The sequence below is a fragment of the Castor canadensis genome, chromosome 13 (genome assembly GCF_047511655.1).
Source record: "Castor canadensis chromosome 13, mCasCan1.hap1v2, whole genome shotgun sequence".
Taxonomy (NCBI): Eukaryota; Metazoa; Chordata; class Mammalia; order Rodentia; family Castoridae; genus Castor; species Castor canadensis.
This window is the reverse complement of record NC_133398.1, coordinates 57,257,364-57,278,059: the sequence shown is the minus strand read 5'-3', so window position 1 is coordinate 57,278,059 and position 20,696 is coordinate 57,257,364. Positions and strand designations below refer to the sequence as shown.

At 44.9% G+C, this 20,696-nt stretch overlaps 1 protein-coding gene and 1 long non-coding RNA gene across 11 annotated transcripts in view; one reads left to right on the top strand and one right to left on the bottom strand.

Annotated features, from left to right (window-relative positions):
- Nucleotides 1–20,696, bottom strand: part of Nfib (nuclear factor I B) — a 442,869-nt gene that overhangs the window by 262,198 nt on the left and 159,975 nt on the right. The gene's annotated exons all lie outside the window — the stretch shown is intronic.
- LOC141415428 (uncharacterized) overlaps nucleotides 1–20,696 on the top strand; it is a 77,870-nt gene that overhangs the window by 21,293 nt on the left and 35,881 nt on the right. For 2 of the 3 annotated variants that reach the window (XR_012440436.1, XR_012440435.1), the window contains exons 2-3: nucleotides 1,117–1,549; nucleotides 16,650–16,786. This is a non-coding gene — a long non-coding RNA (uncharacterized lncRNA). Of the gene's footprint in view, nucleotides 1–1,116; nucleotides 1,550–16,649; nucleotides 18,170–20,696 lie in introns of those variants that run through there. The other variant, XR_012440434.1, reaches the window with a different exon arrangement.

The window sequence follows — 20,696 nt, the reverse complement described above, 5'->3', positions numbered from 1 at the left end:
GCCCAAAGAGGTCAAGTGACTCAATTATCAAAGGTTACCTCCCCACTTAGTGATGGCGCCTGAGTTGAAACTGCAGACTCTTTCAGTCTTATGCTCTTTGTAAGAATCTAGAAGCCAAGCCAGTCTTGATTCACAGAGGTTCTGTTCTGACATCTACACATTAGTTGTCATATTGACCTAGTGAATCCTAAACTCATGGTGGACAGTGTCTACCAGCCTCATCTCTCTCTCCAGTGAACCATGTCCCATGGTGGTAGTTCAATACATACTTGGGAAAAGAATAAGCATTATGAACCACGATGCAGGTTCTCCTGACCTACAAATTAGTGATTCCAGCCCTAACTAAACATTAAAGTCACCCAGGGGAGCTTTAAAACACACCCACACCCACACCACACCCCTGGAGATTCTGATTTAATTGGATTGAGGAGAGGCCCAGGCACTGGTAATTTTTTAAAGCTCCCCAGGTGATTGAAATGTGCAGCCAGGGTTGAGAGCCACCTCAGAGGAGAAAGTGTTTTTCCAAGACCCCTCAATGGGGCTTCTTAGTCTACAGGAAAGGTGAGTACAGAACCACTGTAACTTAGTAATCAGAAGCAACCATTCTCTTGGGCAGGAAACTGCTCCCAGACCTTGTCTTTATGCACAATGCAGTTATATTGCTAGCTCAGAATGATGTGGGTTGGAATCTATTGATCTGGTGATGGTATTTATACCTGGCATTTTTTTTCAAACTTAGCTTTAGCGCTCTAGGCAGAAGTGCCAATGTTAGAATAGCGCCACCTCTTAGGTGGTCCAGGAGTGAGTTACAGGCTTAGTATAAAAACCGATTTACTAGACACAATGCAAAGTAAAGAACAGAGGACTTACCAGTGGGTTTTGTGTATGTGTCGGGGGGATTCTTATTTACACACTAGTACCCACTGTACAGAGTATAGTAAGAAATACCTTCTTGAAACTGGCATAGCAATGAAACCTTAGTAGGTCCAAGGCAAAATAAGAAAACATCTCAGGCTGCTTCCTAGCCAAGAGTCAAAAAAGGTTAGATAAGACTTTGAAATACTTCAGAAGCTGTTAGTCTTCTGACATCACACTTTGTGGTCTTTTCTATTTCAGGGGAACAACTCTAGATGACTAAATGCCCACCAGCACTCAAAACTGTCAAGATTGGGGTATCAGAGTGTCCATGTTTAGTTGCACAGGTTGTCTACTTCCCAAGGGCACCTGGTGCCTGGCAGCTGATACCTGCATTGAGAAGTGTTTCCTGAAAGGACAGACAGCTCAATTTGTAGTTTACAGAACAGCGGCTCATGGAAATTGAAATGCCACATCCTAAATAGCAGAAGATTTAATGAAGAGAGAGAAACAGAGAGAAAAGCAAGATGATCAGAGGTACTGGGAAAGCGGCTGAGGGACTGCCCACCTTCCCAGCATCTGCTATGATATCACGCCTCTGTTAAAACAGGAAAATAGAACAGGAAGTCAGGAAGTGTGGAAATGGAGAATCTGCAGAGCATACAATAAGACCCGTGGAAAAAGGAAGTCAGAGGTGGGAACCTTTTTCTTATGTGTTTATTCTCCCAATCACCGAAAATGGGGGCCCCACCATGGCTCACCGGCCTGCTCAGTTTCTAGTTCAGCTTCTGGGGAAGACAAAGAAAGAGAAGAAATCCCAGCCATAGTCAGCCAGGACAGGCGCCTCCGCCAGTGAGTGCTTCCAGATGCACTGATGTGTCGTCCCAAAACACTGTTGGAGAAACATCGCTGAGCTAGAGTGACTTCTTGGGAGGAAAAAAATCAGTCATTTTGACAAGGTCAAAATACCAAGAAAACAGCATTCCCAATTGGGCAGTTATGGGTCAGGACCAGAGTTCATTAGAACATGCTCTTTTCTGCTTTTCCCTTTTCAGCCATGGGACAATTTTTAATGTCCCTGAAACAGCACTTTGGGAATGTAAAAAACATGTAAATGGTTGGATATTGGATAAGAGTTGGATATTGGGTACAGGCCTTCTCCTTCTTGACTAATAATGGAGTCAAATCATGCCCTCTAAGAGCAAAATATCCCAGGTGGTATTTGGGCACAGAATGCCTGGGCTGTTGTATGGACCGCAGTGTTCCTGTACTGGGACTCCAAGAGCAATAGTTTACCCTAGGGCCTAAAAGATGGGGCAATTTGGAAGACTTCCCCTTTACTTGCACTTTTAACAGCTCAGGGAGGGAGCCAGTGAAGGGAAAAGGGAAAAAAGGAAAGAAGAAAGGAAAAAAATGAAGGGTAAGAAGGAGACTCTCTTATGAGTACAAGCTGCAGTCAGACCTGGCTCTTGCTTTTTCATGTATGCAGTGCCATTTAATCTTTAGAAGATCACTGTTAGGGAGGAATGGCAGCCTTACTAGAGTTGGGTAGCCAGTAAGTGACCAGTTGTATTCAAACATGTATATCTGATTTCAAAACTCCTCCTTTTCCTTCTGACTACTTGCTACCACCACCAAATATACATACATATAGACAAAAATACTTGCATGTCCGAAAGTATGATTTTAAAAATTAGTCTTGTGGAGCTGGGATTGAACTCAGGGCCTTGCACATGCCAAGCATGCCCCCCACCCCTGAGCTCTACCCCAGTCCCATATGTGTGCTTTAGAAAATCACTGTTTCTTAATACTGCCCTAATCACCAAGCAACCAAACGTCAAGGGCAAATTTCCCTACTTCTGTTTCTTTGCACTTCTCATGCTACATGGTTTTTCTCCAATCAGCCTTGCCTCTTAGGTTTTTTTTGGTCTGTGTTTTATTGAAGAAAGGAGAAAAAGAAGGAGTAAAGCAAAGGAAAATCATTTGCCTTGCTGAGTGTGTGTGTGTGTGTGTGTACATGGGGTATAGCCTGTCACCATTTTGCCAACCGTGTCCCAGATCTGCTTTAGATGAACAGTTTGGCCTTGCTTTTGTCACAATCTTCTAACAGTTGAAACTTGCCCATTACTGCAAGACAAGGGTTCATTAGAACATACTCTTTTCTTGTCCTTGGAGAAGTTTTGTTTTTCAAATAACCCTTCTATACTACTCTCTAGAAGAATCTGAAGACCTCTCCCTCATTGCCAGGGACACTTTTCTCTGAAGAAGTAGCTAGGGACTTGGGGGGGGCAGCCCCCTCCCTATGGGTGTGGGTACCCAGGCTTACCCCTCTGTCCTGTGTAGGAGAGACATGGCCAGGCTTTCTCCAGCACAGACACAGATGCCTCAGGAGGGATGCTGTCACAAAAGGGTTGATTTGAAAAAAAAAAAAAAGTGTGAAAGGGATGAGGCTGTTGGCAGGGACTTTAGTTCCATGCTACAGCCTTTGCTGACTGCAGTCTCCATGTATTCATTCTTTCCTCTCTCTACTTCTCATTCTGCAAAGCTTTATGTTCTCTCTATAAAGAAAAGCAATTTCCAGTCAAAGATGTTTACAGTGTTTTATTAAAGTTTGGTGGGGTAGTGGGAAAGAGGAAGAAAAAAGCTGGATTTAGGGGGAACCAGGGGAGGGGGCTGGCTGCTGGGGAGAGAGGAAGAGAGAGAGAGGCAGAGAGAGAAAGAAAAGGCAGGCATGCATGAGAGTCCCAGGCAGTGCCAAGAAGCAAAGAAAGGGCTGCTTGGGGACAGGGGGAAAAGTGTGCCAGAAGCCTTATAGAAAAGGAGCAAAGAGCTGAACAGGAGGAATGGTTAAAAATTGAAGTGCAAATGGACTTCAAGATTCTCCTGGCAAAGACTGCTGCAAACAAAGTACAAAATAGGCCACCGTGACCACTTGGCGAAGCACAAGTTCTGAGGAGGCTGTCAGAGGACACCACAGAAAGGCCTAGCAAATAAATAAATAGATAAATAAATAAATGCCAGAGTATGCTACTATTCGGGAGAGAGAGGGAATGAGAGCGAGAACATGAAGGTGCCTGAGAAAGAGAGCACATCAAGTGAAAGCAAAAACACAACAGAGACAGACACACGCACACATAGCCAGACCCCAAGAGAGAGTCACACAGAGAAAAACAGAAAGGGCTGTGAGAGGGGGGTGAAGGGGGCGGGAGTGGGGCGAGAGAGAAAGTCTCCAGCCAAATGCGGGAGACTTGGCAGGTCGACAGGAGCAGCCGGGCCAGGCAGTAACTGCACTTGCTGTGTCTAGTCTATTGTTGTCTCTGGGGGGGGGTTAGGGGGAGTTGTTTGTTTGTTTTGTTGTTTGGCCTCTTTGTCTCTTTTGTTCCAAGCAGTTAGTTTGCTTCTTTCCCAGACACTGGGCTGATGGAAAACCTTTATGGATTTTTCTTAAAGGGACAGGATTAGTGAGCTCCACCGGTATTATCCATTTCTCAGTCCTCACCAGTTCCTATCCAAATAACTGTTTTATTTTTTAAAGGATCCTATTAAGAATGGAGAGTCCATATTTATGCTTCTTTTGTGCCTGATTAACAAGAATAAACTGGTCAATTTCTCCCTAGCCACTAAACTCTCTCCTCCAGGGTTGCCAAGGCTGCCAAAGGAAAGAGAAAAAAGAAAACCCTACAAACAAAAGCAAATTAAGAGCATACACACATAAAGAACTACATACACACAGTAGTCTCTCTTACCCCCTTATTTTAAGCATCACCATCAGAAATAGAAATAGGAGGCACTAAATAAATGCATAAGAGGGGTCTTGAAGGAAGATGAGTGCTTGGTTGCTTCTCCCACAAACCCACTGCCTAGGCACTGGACTTTCTGTCTTATAGCCTCCTTTCCTCTTCCTACGTTGGCACTAGAGGATAAATAAACCAGCTGTAGGGATTCTGGGAGCCTGTCTTGGGTCATTCTCCTGGGCTTGGCCTCCATGAGGAAACCCACCCTTAACACATTCAGGCAGCATCAGTGATGGTGTTGAAGGGTATAGTCACTAAACTGCACAAAATGCTGTATTTAATTTATTAGAGTGGTGGAGAAAGGAGCAACCCCAAAGCCTTTGACTTTCTCTTCTTCCCACCAAATCCCAGTGTCCTGTGGGCAGTCATTTCAATAGGTTTTGGAGTACAAGGAAGTAGCTTCCAAAAGAAAGGAAAATTTATCCCCCCTCCTACTTAATTTCTTTACCCTTAGATTTTCAATTCCTCTTCACTCTCCCTTGAGAAACACAGCCAGCTCTTTTTCTTTATGTATCTTTCTCCTCCCTAGTCCTGCCTTAATATCTCCGAATAAAATTTAGGATGCTGGAGACTAAAAAAATAAATACAAAGGGTTCCAGCCTACAGCAGGGTACAACAGGAGTGGAGATGGGAAAGGGAAGTAAGGACTGCTTTGTGAATGAGATCCTTTATATCCCAACAAACATTAGTCAGAGCCCAGTTAGGCCCTGGAGCCCTGCTTCTGGAGGGTTCATGGGGCAGTTCCGGGTGGGGTGGGGTGGGGGCTTTCCCTCTGGCTCATCCCCATGGAGTTTGGGACTTGAAAGAGACAATTCTGCAAACCTTCAGGCTGGGGGGTGGTGAGGTGGAGTTCAGAGGCAGGCTGACTGACACTCACACCTTAATGCTTTAATTTTTTTCTTCTCATGTCTTTTCTCCTAACCAATACTCCTTTCAAAGCCACCACCGACTCCCCCCAGTTACTGCACGTTTTTACATCTGGTGGGGTGCCACTAGGATGGGCCCTGAAAGCCTCCCACCTTTTTAGGTGACCATCAGCAGGGCTTTCTTTGACAGGGCCATGGTGGCAACTTGAGCCAACTGACCTGGGGTCTGCTTGTAGGTGGGAGACCTACCCTGTAAGGGGAAGAGGTGAGACCTTGGCTCCTGGAAGGCAGAAACTGAGTGGAACCAGTGCAGCGCACGCCCTCTTGGGCCGTGCGCTGCACTGGAGCAAGTGGAGCACGTGTTTGACCTGAGCTGTAGAAAGAGACAGAAGGGGCTGGAAGCAGATCTCCAGATGCTCATTGAGGATGGGAGTAAAGATTTGTAGCCATCTTTCCGGTATTCTAGGTCACATGGGGTACCCTACAGCACCCTTACCTGCAACTAAAGACCAACTTGATTCTGATTTGGAAGCACAACCCAGTTGAACTCAGGACGTCGCTTTGGACAGGCGTTGTCTATGACCGATCATAGGAACTCTCCTGCCACGTGGAGGAATCAAGACTAAGTGAGGGTGATGACCCTCCAGGGGTCTAGTGCGATTTCACGCCCAAGCAAATGGGGTTTAGAAAGGCACGCCCGGCATCCCCAGGCCCAGGGGTACTAGCCACGCCGACCTCTGCGGATTTCGTTCTGTTCCCCGCATGCGTCCCTGCAGCACACAAGGAGATCCAGTTTCGCTGGAACGTTCCCGTGGGCTTGTTGGTTAGAAAGTTGAAGCCACGGGATAGTTAATTTGGTAAAAAAAAATCTCAAACTTAACTAATCCTAGCAAAATAAAAAACATATTAGGCCGCAAATTAACCAATGCGAGGTGCTTTCTGCTGCAGCTGCCTGGCCGTAGGTGGAGCTGGGGAACCCTAAAGGAGTGGGACTTTTCCGATTGCAATTCTCTGCGTGGAAAGAACGCAGGGAGGTGATAGAACAAGGTCTCCTCTCTACTGCTATCTACTCCTGTTTCCCAAACATCCCCCCCAAATTCGTCGCACCCACAGCTCTGGGAGAGGGGGGTGGGGCGCGAGAAGCACTGGAGGCTTGCCTTTAGCGTCAACCAGAATTAGCTTCACACCAGGACTCAGATTTCCCCGGGAGACGAAAGCGGGCCAGAGAAATCGCGGCCAGGGAGCCCCTAGTCCCCACTGGGGAGACAACCCGCCCCGAGCGAAAAGGGTGCATCTTCCGAGCCCACGCTAGGAACCTGGAAGGGAGGCGGATGCTCGTTGCTCAAGCAGAATGGTAGCTTTAAAAAATTCTAAACAAGAAAAAATAAATTTGAACAAAACTAAACTTTAAGCCCGCAGGTCCCCGCCGAAAGCTGGGTTAGGGGAGGAGGGGGCGGGAACGCAGAGGCTCAGACAGTGGAGGATGCAAAAGGAACTCCGTGCTCTGCACAGCCTTCGGGGCTCCGCCGCTGCGCGTTCCCACCCTCAAGGTTTGGACTTACAGGGGAAGACGCGGGTCGGCGGGAGGGGATCGAGGAGACGAGACAAGGAGGAGGAATAAGGGACTCTTTTTCTCCTGCCAGCGTCAGCCACTTGAAGTGGCAAAGCAGGAGAAAACTTTTCTTAGGAAAGTTTAGGAAGTGCGATTAGTGGTAAAGGATCAGGGCTTGCAAGAGGTGCCGAAGTGGGCTGGGGAGGGGGGGGCGACCGAGAGTGATTGGGACATTGGAGAGGGTGACCAGGTCCCAAAACGGTTGAAGATTCAAGAAGTCTCCCTGGTCAGGTCTGCCCACGGCCACGGGGCTGCTAACAGAGGGAAGTCTAAGACGTTTGGTAAGGAGGCAGAACAGGCGAGGCCAGGAGTTTCTGCCGGTGCCCAAGACACTACCCGGCGACGGCTCAGAGCTTTGGCGGTGAAGGCCTGTCTTCCAAGACCGTATTAAATCCGCTCGCCGAGGGGCCCAGTCCCCATCTTCCCCGCCCTGCTAGGGTTGCGCGCGCCAGGGATCTTTGGGGCTTTGGGGCGACGCGCACGGTTTCGCATCGCGCACCGGGTCTCCGTGCACCACGTGCGCCCACGGCCCCAGGCGAAGCCATTCCGGCGAGCACCCTTGCAGGAGCCTGGGTCTCGCAGTCAGTACTAGGTTTCCCCTGTGTCCCAGCTTGCTCATCCATGCTCGGGGCAGAACGAAGTGGACAAACCCAACTTCTCCTTGCGCTCTAGGAAGGAAACATGGTGCGCCCGCTGGAGCGCGAGGCCGCTGCATCCCGTTCCACACACGGCCTGGCATCCCGCTTTTCCTTACTGTACACCAGGGGAAGGCATAATTCAATTATATCAATCAAGCGCAGCTTTCCCTCTTCCTTTTGCTATGGCGCCTAGGGCATTTCAAGGGCGGGGGGAGGCATTTTCGAAAACTACCGATCTCTCTAAAGTCGTTGGGTTCTTTGGTAACTATTGGGGGTAATTTAAAAAACAAAAACAAACCGGCGGTGAATTTACAGCCTGAAGCCGCTTGTTTGGGCTCGTTGAAAGTCATTCCAAACCGAGCAGCTCGCGCTATTTTGGGAGAAGTTGGAAAGCAGAGAGAAAACAAGGTTATTTAAAGTGACTCCCAAAAACGCGACTTTCAGTCCACGACTCCTTAAGTGTCTGCGTCTCGGCTTCAGTTTAGCGCCGGCCCACGCGACCCAGCCTTTGGTATTTAAACCAGGCCAGCTCTTGGGAGAAACTACCTGTTGAGGGACTCAGCATCCTAGACATTCGACCGTCCTCTCCCTTGTGCAATCAGGACAGCGGTGGGACGGCTCTGGGGGTGGCATTAGCAGACAGCACAGAGCTGAAACGGCAGAGAAAGCTGCGGTGGCAGTTTCTGGCGAGCGGCACCCGCCCCTCTGCTCATTCTCCAGGAACTAAAAACAGCCCCCATACGCCATGCCCGGCTCCGCGCTGCAGGGATGGACGGAATCTCGGCACGATCCTCTAAGTTCGGAAACCACGAAGCAGTGCCCCTGATGATTGCGCTTCAAATCGTGTCTAACTTTAAAAAAACAAAAGGCCTCCTGGCTGCTTCCTTGGCTCCCATCCCCACCTCGCACTCCAACACCCGGCACTTATCCCTGCGCTGAAATTCACTTGAAATTCGGGAAGCTCCACCGAGCTTGGGCGCGCTGCAACCCAGGGGCTGCCTGAAGCTCCCGCGCGAGTTTCGGGAGGGAAATCACTCTCCTCTTGAGAGCAAAGAGATCCCCGTATTTTAAAACGACCCAGCTGGATAAGGGAGCTCAGTATTTGTAACCTGTTGGGAGATTTATGGAAGCGTGGGGGCAGGGGGCTCGGTGTCTTACATGAACCTGTGGAAAAGACACTCCCGGCTGGGCCCTGGGGGGCTGGAAGTTTCATTTGGGACGCGCACAGCCCGGGTCTGGCGCGCGATGAACAACCTTCTTACGGACAAACACTCCAGCAGATCCCTCCCGACACTAAATTGGGAGGGTGTGGAGGCGCAAGCTGGGTAATACTGGGAGTTCCCCAAAGACGCCGAAGGCATAGGCAGTCCGCGTTATGTCTCAGATGCGGGTTTCTGCTCTTTGGTAGTGAACCCCATTAGGTTTTGGAGCCGCGAAATTTGAGGGAGGGCCTACAGGGGGCCTCGTTTGGGGTCCGAGGGGACAGAACGACATTCTCTGTGGCTGGGGAACAGTGGCACTTTATATTTCTTAGGGCGGACGCTCAAATCCCCCACCATCACAAAGCACCAGGCTGAAAACGAAATGGGAACAAATATTAAGGAAACTCTGGGGAAGGAAGGGGGTGAACCTCATCTTGCTTCAAATATTCGTTTTAACAGCGAAGACTGGAGGGGTTTCGCGGAAAGGCGAGAATTTATTAGTGAGACTTTATTACACAGAGATGAGGGTTAAGACTTCGAATTTAAAGTCTGCTCAGAACACTTCGCGTGCCGCAGCCTCCCCGCCCTTCCTTATAAAATCATCCTGGCAATATTACACTGTTCTGCTCTTAAGTCACACCCCTATTCCCAGTCTTTAGTGGTTTTCCCTTCCCTGTGTGCCTCCTTCCTGCACCCAGTCATATGAGATCTGGGTTGTGCGGGCCCTTTATGCGTTTGGAAAAACTCCTGCAGACGTGCCCTTAGCCAGTCGCGCACGCACGGGTGGGTTTTCCCCAAGCGGGTCGCTCCGCGGCCCGGCGACCCTCTTGGGCCTGGGAAACCCGGCGTATTTTCCAGTGCTCAGCCCCGGCGCTCCTGCTTTATTTTAGTTCAATCCCAGGGGCACGAACCCAAGGATAATAAACAATGCTGCTTATTAAAGGTGCAAACGGGAGCAGCAAAGAACCACGTAGAAAAGCAAGCACAGAGGCATTTTGACAAGTGGTCAGACATTCAGGATTGCCTTTGAATATGACTTGAAATGTACAATGGTGGGTATTTCTCTTAAAATACATTATTTCACTGGATGTAAGTTTTGTCAAAATGTGGTGGCTGGAGCTGTTTTTATTTAATTGGTTTTGCCTCCGGAGATCTGATGGAGATGTTGCTATCTTCCTACGCAGAGATGCAACCTGCCTCCCCCATTCCAAGGCCTCATTTGAAAAGGAGGGTCTTCCAGGTGTCCGTGTACTGAGATACCGTTATTTCAGATCCCTCAAGAACTGAAAACATTACCTGCCCTGTAGGGAGTGATAACACGGACTTTAGGAGAAGATACAATTTTAACAGGCGCGGATAATTCAGAGATCTGTCATCCCCCACTCCCACCCTACACAATCTGGGTGCTGACCGGGAGGGTGGGGACTCGGGATTCCTGCTGAACTTCGGGTGTAACCGATTTCAGCTCTGCCCGATGGCCTTGGGAAAGGGCTTCCCATCTGCTCTGAACACCCCCTTTACAATGTCGGAAAATCTGCCTGCAAATATTGGCACGAAGCTGCTATGACAGGCGGTGTTGCTTTAAATAGGAAGGAGACCGCGGGGCAAAAAGCAAGTCTCAACCTTCCTACCCACCAGACTACCTGCCTCCTGTCCCCCAAAGGCCCAGCCCTGGCAAAGGAGACTCAAAGGAAAATCCCCCCTTCTGCACAGTGTGGGAAACGAATCATCTAGTTCCAGGAAAAATTTCTGATTGATATTTAGACGCCCGGGTGCACCAACACAGGTCTTCCAGAACCTCCTGCCAGGGAGGCATCTGACCATTTTTATTTATTTATTTTTTTCACCTCCTACATGTCAGTCGCTCCACCTTGTTGTTGCTCAGATAAAAGTGAACTGCTGGAAGAAACTTAGGAAGTGCTTTGGCTCAATTCTGGTGGGCAGTTGGTTCCTTTTGCTTTTGTCCAAAGCCCATGTATCCAAAGGGTTGCTTTGCTTCTAGATCTGCTTAGGGAGGTTCTGGTCTCAGTCCTGCCCTATACAGAGCTTTCATCCTAGGGAAAGAGGCTGGTGCTGGCCCTGTCTTGGCCAGGTATACCCACTGTTCTTCAATTTTGCTCTTCTGCCCACTCAGGACATTTCTCATGTCTGGAAATGATCGTGGTGCCAAATGCACCCAAAGAACAGCAGAAATCTTTTTTCACCTCTCACCCCAAACTGATGATCTTACCCACTGTTCACCTATCACTTATTCCCTAACTTTCTGTACTTGCTTCAGAGCTTGCTAGCTCTCTTCAGCCCTTTCTGCCCATCCTCTATGACATCTTCTCTTAGGAAGTGGTGCTGACTGATGAGTCCAAACTGGAAAGGCCTTCTCTTGCAAAGATTGAATTGTAGAAGGTGCTCCATGCATTTCTGGTGGTAAGCACATTTTCCTGTCTTTCCAACCACTTTCCAGATCAATTGGCCTGTGTCTTGTCATTTTGCAGATGAAGACCCAGAGGTGCAGAGAAGGGATGTAACTTAAAGGCATGCAGGGAGCAGAGAGCAAGCTCTGCAGCAGCCCCTGGGTCTCTTCATTTGGAATCTGTTTGCTCAGTTTTGAGGGAGGTACAACAGCTAACAATAATCTACTGTTTAGTGAGCATCAACTCTGTGCCAGCCCATGTGCCATACCAGATAGGTTACATAAGCCATCCTCACAGCAACTCTGAGGAGCTTCATTAGCCAACCCCCCCAAATTTAAAAACCATCAAAGGAATGCATGTAAATCAAAATATTTCAAATAATACAAAAGAGCATAAAATGAAAGTAAAATCCTCCCACTTCACTCCCTCTCCCATACTAATGTGACAGTTTGCATTTTGGTGGCTGTTTATATAGATGTTATCAGCATTTTATGAGTGAGGAGAGGAAGGCTATCAAGCTAACAAGCCGTGGCTACCAGTGTCCACACTCAGCATCTCCCATTACTCTATGTTAGCTAAGGTGAATGGGGCAAAAAAAAGAAAGAAGTGATGAAGTCCCAGACGAAAAGTTCAGATAATGAAAGCCACTTTTTGAAAACTTGTAAGACAGTTTTAAAAAGGAGGTTGGAAGGAGGGATAAGAAAGATTAATAGAGGGAGAATATGATCAAAATACATCATATGTATAAAATTATCCACAATGAATCTCCTCACTGTGTACAATTACTATATGCTAATAATTTTTAAAAATCCCTTCCCCAAGTTTAAAATTGCTTGGATGAAAAATTCATTTTGTCATGACAAAGGTAATAAGGTGAGCGAATATGTTGATGGGCCAACAGGAAGAAAAAACCTGATCTGATCAGAGTTGGCATCCCTCCCTTTTTTCTTCTACCCATGCCCCATCTGGCAGCCTACTAATGCTACAAGTTTTCAGAAACTGAGACCATAGACTGCCTCAGTACATATGCTAATGTCATTTATGGTAGGTGCATTCTTTCCAGGCCTTGGTGCAATTGGACAAATAGCCCTCCCCAGGCCCTGTTAGCATGACCCTCATCTTGTTTCAACCTATAGTTGGTGCAGGACTAGGGCATGCCCTTTAAGCTCTGATTTTCCTGCCTGTCTATCAGGGTCGTTAGAATACTCCATTGAGAGATAGGGAAAGGACTGTATAAACTTGAAGCCTCTATGTAAACATACCAGTCTCTTTTCAAAGTCTTCTATAGGGTCCTGTGGCCTTTCAGCTTGGAGCAGTGGTGATTTAGGGTTTTTTGCAAAAGGCGTGCTTTGAGCATGTGAGGGTCTGCATGTGTGTGCTTGTGTCTGTAGGGCTAGGGTTAGGAGTGGGTCAAAGTGGAAGAGGAACTCACTCATCTGCAAAAGATGGGCACATCATGTCTTTGATATCACATAACTTTGGCAAGCATGAAGCCATGTATAACCAAGTTGGTTAGGACAAAATGAGGCACAGTGTGCAAGGAGTAGCAGAGACATAGCCAAAAATGCTTAAGCGTGTCTCTTTAGTAGGTACTCACCCAAAAGATGGTTCTTACACTATTTACACTGTTCAGGGCAGACAGAAGGGCAGCTGTGGGTGGCAGAAGTGTCCCAGAACCAGTTATTTAATTTATTACCTCTTGTGAGTGGAAAGTGAAGGGATATTAGAGGATGGATGTGACAATTCTTCCAGGAAGCTCACCTTGTCTTTATGATGCTTCATTCTGGAAGAATTGCTGATTTAGGGACCAGCAAGTGAGAACAAATCATAGGCATGGTTAGGATCTCCTAGGCTTTGCTGGGAAGGAGCAGGTGTGCAGGGAGCTAGTGTCCCTACCAGCTGCAACATGCACACGTCTGAGGTTGCAGGGAGAGAAAATCTGAGCATGCTGGAAGGAAGAAGCAAACAGCTTTAAGATGAGTAAGGGGTCTGGGGAGTGAGCTGGTTCCAAGAGAAACTGTGAAAGGAGAGAAAGTCAGATTTTCTTGAAGGCCCAGCCAGGCTTCAGAGCCTGCCTTCAATGCCTGTCAGGACAGAGGATGCTGCGCCCCCTGGTGTGAAACTGCCTGGAGACCTGCTGGCGAGAGACACAGGACCAGCTGGAGGAATTGACCGGTTGAGATGACTTTTCTTCTGTGTGCTAAGGGAGCTGAAGTTGAAATAGTCCTTACTTTCTCGGCTCTGGAGTCTAAATAGGACTCTGGTATAGAGAGCAGGGTTTTGTGTTTTGTGTTTTTCCCCCCATTTTTTCCATATATTTTAGGCAGACAGGACAATATCTGCTTAGAAGCAGCCCCTGGGGTGGGAAGTACACTGGCCTGAAAGAAAAACAACCTGCGTTTGGGGTGGAGTGCTGGTCTGGGGTGAGTCATTAAAATTTTAGGACCTCTTTTTCTTTGTTTTAAAACCAAAGAGTTTGGAGTGAGTTGTTTTTAAGGTCTTTCTAATTACCAACATTGAGAGTTATTTGATAATCATCATACTGAGCCCTCTTTTCTCAGAGCCTTGCAAATGTGACTTTTTAAAATTTATATGCAGGTACAAATGTTATATGGTTTAGCCTCATGAGTCTCCTGGTTCTGAGCAAAGATTTTTAAAAGCGCAAAATATACCCTTTTTCAGGGAAGAAGTCTCCCTCCTCCCTGGCCTCACAACCTTTTGAAGAGCCTCCTAGAAGAAAGCTGCAGAGTGAGCAGGACTTCACTCCGTGCTGTTTCTTTTAAAAATAAAGTACTAAAGTGTTGTGCTGGAAATTCTGTTACTAAGTGTAGCATGTGGTAGGTGTGAATATGTGCTTCAACAGTTCCAGGCACAAGACCAAAAACTTCCCCAGAATTAGCAGAGTTTTCAGCTCTAATCTGGATCACATTTTTTCTGCTAATATGAAGACCAATTTGAGAGTATTCTCTCTAAGGGGCAACCTCCCTAGGTTTCCACTGAAATTTAGGGCCATGCCATGTGCAGTCTGGTGACTTGAACTAGAATCTGCTCTGGTGAAGAATTATGTCACCCCTGGGTTTTCCTCTCTTAAAAGCAGTAAGTCTTGCTTCTAGTCACTTACATATCATGGCAGTTTCTTCCTTCTGCATTGCCCTTTAACCGGGATCTCTATGCAACAGGTATGGTTTCACTTATTTATTTATTTTGATGGTACTGGGGTTTGAACTCAGGAGCTCATGCATGCTAGGCAGGTGCTGTACCACTTGAGCAACATCCCCAGCCCAAATTTTTAAATTAAGGAACAAGATTGTTGTCTTGTGAAGGGTTACTTAAGCAGCAGCCTTAGTTTTGCAGATGTGGATGGAGTGTGCACTGTGTCCTGTGGTAGAATGTGCCATTGTTCCGTTAAGCTACAGGGGAGGGCAGTTCCTTCCTTGAGACAGGTGATGCAGGAGGAAGAAGAGCAGCAAAACTGAGATGGCGCATGGAAAGTAGGGGAGGGGGAACCCTGTGTGAGCATGTACTGGGGGAGGGGTGAATGCTATGACTTGGAGCACTGTATCCTTCTCCACTTTAAAGGAAGCAGCCGTATTATGGACTGAGCTGTATTATGGACTGAGCTTCATCCCTCCAAAATTCATATGGTGAAGCTCTAATCCCTTGCACCTCAGAATGTGACTATGTGGAGATAAGGTCTTTAGAGGGATCATCAAATTATAATGAAGTGTACCCTAATTCAATAGGACTGATGGAGTCCTTATAAAGAAAGATGAGGACACAGAATACAGAGCAAAGACAACACAGGGAGAAGGCAGCCATTTACAAGCCGAGGAAGGAAGCCTCAATAGAAACTAACCCTGCTGACAGCTTGGGGTCTCCAGCCTCCACGACTCAATCGATTTCCTTTGTTTAAGTCACCCAGACTGTGGTATTTTGTTGTGTCAGCTTCAACAAACTAATACAAACTTCTACTTAGCATCAAACAATTATGTGCAGTCATTTGAAGATGCAGACGTGGGTCACCGGATTTCCCAGTTTAAGAATCTTTGGCTTTTTAAATATTGGCAGCAGGATGTGTGACTTGTACAGTCATACAGGATCCTTTTCTTGAAAGGGGCCCATGTTTTAATGCTCTGCTGTTGCCATTTTGCAATTTTTAAATTTTCAATAAGGGACATGCCTTTTCATGTTGCACGGAGTCCTACAAACCAGGTAACAGTCTTGCTTGACAAATAATATGAATTTTAAATAATGTGCATGTTAAGATTACCGAGCCCAAACAAAACATAGCTGGGACTAGAGGCAGCATGGGACACTGGATTGAACTTTCTGTTGCTAACTGACTGAGATTTCTCTTTCCCTGATAATCACTGAGAAAAAACTATAGAGCCTAGAGGTTTTCTGGGGTGGAAGGAAAGACACAAATCTTACCCAGATGTGATTCCCTGAGATTCCACATGAGATAATTTGGCCCTGATAAAGATCGTTTCTCAGGGTTAAGCTTTGGGAACTTCACAATATGAGGATCTTGAGGAAAAGCTATGAAGTGTTTAAGACCTGCCCCAAATTTGGCTGCTGCTGGCCACTCACCCAGCTCATCTTCCTGATCCTGAGTTGGACTTTGGGAAACCAGGGCTGAGGTTGCAACAGGATGACTAGCAGAGCTTGGGGGGCTGTGCTACCCCATGTAAAAGACACAGAGACCCAGCCAAAAACAACAGTGAGAGGGAACAGATTAATTTCCAGTCTTCTGTCTCCTCTTTTGTGCTGTCGTAGGACTTTTAAGGGGGTCTTATTTGGGGTGTCTTAGAAGGGATAAACTGGAGAATGAAACCTGGGCTATTTGTTTGAGTGTCAGGGTGGTCCTGAGCACTTTAATTCTCTATAAATGATATACTTTCATTTCCTGGTGTGTGCCATACCAGTTGCTTCTAACCTGGGAGGGAAAGTTTTGCTCCTGGTGAATGGGATGTCAGTCATCAGTGAGCAGATCATGGAGACATTTTTGGGAAGTCCTGGTTTAAGGATCTACATTGATTTATAGAAGCTCGCTGAAAATATTATAGTGGAATGTTTGGTCAGGAGGTCTGCTTTTCTAGTTCTATTTCTGCTTAGCCCTGAGTAACTGAGAGTGTAAATTTTGAAAGAAGTAATTTCTTATGCTACTTACGCAAATTCCCTTAGGGAATGAGTGAAAGACTGTTTGAGACACTCTGCGTTTCTTTGAAGAAAGTTGCTATAGAAATTAATATAGAGCCTTCTTTTCCATTGCAGGCCTTCAGGACACAGAAGGACTCCTCCAAGTTATGCAAGGGTGAAAATGAAACTCTCCCATGGGTCTCTAACGGAGAAAATACTCTCTCCCCCTCTTTCTTGCAAGTTTCCCAAAACACTCAGACTCTGGTTTCCAGGTCAGAAAAGAAAGTTTTCTTTTTACTTTTCTTTATATTTTGTATATGAAGAGTCTCTGGAGGAACACTCTGATGGGCTAAGAATTGTAAGCCTGATAAATATTAAGACCTGGACTTAGATGCACCTGAGGAATTCAGTCACCCTTGTACATGGATCTGTGAGCCTGAGTTTTTCTGGACCTCATCCTTTGCTTCCCTCCCAAGAAGGAGCAGGGTGTGTGAGTGTATGGTAGTGGGGCTGGGGGTTGACCCAATATTTAAGTGATTTGAGATTTCATATGTGATAGTTCTAAGTTGAATACTAAATGACAATCCCCTTAATTATGTGGAAAAATATGAAACTTGGCTAAAAATTTAACCTTGATTTAAGAGAAATGACAGGCATGGCAGTAAATGCCTGTTATCCCAGCTACCCAGGAGGCAGAAATAAGAGGATCATGGTTTGAGGCCAGTCCTAGAAAAATTAGCAAGACTCCCCCATCTCAACCAAAAAGCTAGGTATAGTGGCACATACCTATAATCCTAGCTACTTGAGAGGCTGGGTAGGAGGATCACAGTCCAAGACCAACCAGGGCAAATGCATAAGGCCCTATCTGAAAAACAAACTAAAACAAAAGTAGTGGTAGAGCACTTGCTTAGCAAGCATGAGGCTCTGAGTTCAATTCCCAGTGCTACCAAAATAAAGCAAAATAAAGTGAGAGAGAGGGAAAGAAGAAAATTTATTCAAATGTCTGACAACTAATGAGTGCACAAGCATAATGTGGTATATAGTATATCAATTTAATGGAATACTATTCAGCTATAGTAGTCCATATGACAATATGGACGAACCTTAAGACATCAGGCTAACTAGAAAAAAATCAGTCACAAAGGCAGGCACATTGCATGGCTCTATTTTTATGAGATTCCTAGAGTAGGCATATCCATATAGACAAAAAGCAGATTGATAGGTGGCTAGAACTTGGGGAGAAAAAGGGGGTATTGGAGGTGACAGTAAAGTGGTACAGTTTCTTTTTGGGGGGGTGATGAAAATGTTTTAGAATGAATTGAGGTGATACTTGTACAACTTGGTGAATGTATTTTGCATGACATACGAATTATCTCTCAATAAAGGCACTAATATATTTTTAAAGTATACCTCTACACTTTAAATTTTATACCTTGTCTCTTTTTTTTTATTACCTTGAGATAAGCATATCTAGACTTAAAACGAATCTTATGAGCTAACAAATGAGACTATGAAAAACAGTGATTTTTCTTTAGGTAGAGAGACTGATTTGCAAGTCCATGGATACCTAAAATACTTGTTTGTACCTTAACTTTTTTGAACTTTGTAATTTTTTCCCCTTAACCTGAAATCATTAAACTATATTTAAGCAATGATACTGGGTAGAATCGTTTTTTTTTCTCCCTAACATTTTTTCCCTCTTCTTTAGGTACTAGCACACCTAGTTTCTCTTAAGGAACTACCAACCCCATTTTCAGTTCACATGGTCTGATTATTGTTGACCTGAAGCCCCAGGCCCCATGATGCTGGCTTTATCTGTTGGCATACTCTTTCTGATGGTGTGTTGACACCAGCTTATCCAGTTCATCTGAACCACTTGGTAAATGGTCTGAAAAGTTGTGAGCCTATTCTTAAACACAATCACTATTAAAATTTAAAGCATATAAAATTATAATTAAATTATATTAAAAATATAATTATAATTTAAAGCATATAAAATTATAATTAAATTATATTAAAAATAAAAGTAATAATACTCAAACCTTATCACTTCTTAATCATTCAAGTACATTTTATTATCTATGCTCTTGAGGTTACTTACATCTATTGGAGCTATGTAGGGTAAATACTGTATTATAACAAGGAGATATCACTGTGTGTCTCTTCTCAATTCCATATTGGGTGACTTCCCTTTGACCACTTAAAATTGACCATGGTGGCAGTGTATATACTATAGAACTAGGCCACTGCTGTTATTTATCAGGGCTTCCCCTTTCCTGACAAGGAGATTGTTAAACGTTTACCAGCTTTAGTGGGTTGAATGGTGGCTCCCTGAAAGATATGCCCCCATCCTAATTGCTAGGACTTGTAATTGTAACCCTATTTGGACAAAAGTCTTTGCAGCTGTAATTACGTTAAGGATCTTGAGATGAGATCATCCTGGATTATCCTAAAGGCCCCTAAGTACATCAAGTGTGCTCTTATAAGATAGAGGCAGGGAATGATTTAACACATATATGCAGAGATGAGGAAGCAGTGTGGCCACAAAGGCAGAGATTAGAATGGTGTGGCCATAAACCAAGGAATTCTTGGAGCCACCAGAAGTCAGAAGAGACAAAAGACAGAATCTTCCCTGTATAGGTGGCATGGCCCTGCTAATGTCTTGATTTTGGATGCATGGTATCCAGAAATATGAAAGAACAAATTTCCCAGTTTTTTGTAATTTGTTATGGCAACCACAGAAATTCAATATGCTAGCATACCACTGTACCCTATTGTACAGACATGTGATCAAGGACAGCACAATGGTGAGTGGCTTCTACTGTGAAAGAAACCCTCCTGCTGCCAGGAGTTGCTGAGCCAGCAGTTCCAGCACAAAAATGAAACCAGCACAGAAAGTGGCAAAGTTGGGATCCAGCAGGAGACATTCCTGTCAATGTTGTTAGAGAAAATGGGTCTGTTATCCCACTGGATTTTTATTTTTTTTTATCAACCTATTGAAATCACCACAAGAAGGGGACTAAGGTAGAAAGAAAAATAGAGGGGATGAACCAATTCAGGTTATAATGCATACATACGTGGAAATGTCATAAGGAAATTCTCTGTATAGATATCTTAAACAAACAAATAAACATGTCTTTTTTCAATAACAGAGAACAGGGAAGCCAAACAGGTCCTGTCTGGTGGGGGGGAGGGGTGTTGATATCAATGGGAGGGGAAAAGATATAAGGAAAAGGTGTAAGAGGGTAAATGTGGTGAAATACTATGTACATATGTATGTAAATGGAAAAATGAGACCTGTTGAAACTATTCCAGGATTGGAGGAGGGAGGATAAAGGAGAATGATGGAGGGGGCGAATTCAAGCATGATATGTTGTAAGAACTTTTGCAAATGTCACACTGTAGCCCCAGTACAATAATAACAAAATAAATTATTAAAGAAAAAAATTTAAAAACTAAAAATTACCAAGTTCTTAACCAATTTAGACATGTTAATTTTCAGATGATTTGAAAATGCTCATTTATATAGAGAACATTGTAACTACATAAATTGCTATGATTTGATCAGTTTTTATTTAAATTGGGGATGATTAATGAAGCCAGTCAGGAACATATGTACCAACTAATGACCAGTCTGATAGCTACCTGAACTCAATCATATTTATTTGTTTCACAAACCCTTTTTGGGCCCAACTCTACCTAAAGAATTCTCTTCAGAACAGATATCTGTTTACTTAAGAGCTTATAATTTACTTTCTAGTAAAGAGTTCAGCACAGCCCACATTATCAAGGTCAATAATGGTAATAACTTTTTATTACACAGTTCTTAGTTTTCTGGGTGGCTGTTAACTACTGTAATTTTATTATTTTTCTAGAAGGAATTTATTGAATATTCAATAAATGCTTAGAATTCTTTATAGATAATGCATTCGAAAATCATACAAAAATATTTTGGCAATTTAAGCATTTTGGGCTAGAAAAATATCCTTTTAGTGAGAGGGATTTTGACATTATACTTTTGATAATGTTGCACCTGTTAGGAAGTTTATGTGGACAAGCACATTTCAGAAAAAGCATGTAATAGAAATTCTAAAGATAGAGACTGTACTTTCAAAATAAAAATAAAACCCTTTCACCTTCAGCATTTCTATCTTTAACCATTTTTCCAGGTTCAAGAGGTTT